This window comes from Physeter macrocephalus, chromosome 10 (assembly GCF_002837175.3).
Source record: "Physeter macrocephalus isolate SW-GA chromosome 10, ASM283717v5, whole genome shotgun sequence".
NCBI classification, from domain to species: domain Eukaryota; kingdom Metazoa; phylum Chordata; class Mammalia; order Artiodactyla; family Physeteridae; genus Physeter; species Physeter macrocephalus.
Genome location: NC_041223.1, coordinates 76,924,597 through 76,925,000, shown reverse-complemented (window position 1 = coordinate 76,925,000; position 404 = coordinate 76,924,597).

Here is a 404-nt window from a genome sequence, read left to right as displayed (position 1 = left end):
ATATGGCAAATACTAACAGCCATAAAAGGGGATATTGACAGTAACACAATCATAGTAGGGGACTTTAACACCCCACTTTCACCAATGGACAGATCATCCAAAATGAAAATAAATAAGGAAACACAAGCTTTAAATGATACATTACAGAAGATGGACTTAATTGATATTTATAGGACATTCCATCCAAAAACAACAGAATACACATTTTCTCAAGTGCTCATGGAACATTGTCCAGGATATATCATATCTTTGGTTACAAATCTAGCCTTGGTAAATATAAGAAAATTGAAATCATTTCAAGTATCTTTTCTGACCACAACACTATGAGACTAGATATCAATTACAGGAAAAGATCTGTAAAAAATACAAACACATGGAGGCTAAACAATACACTACTTAATAAC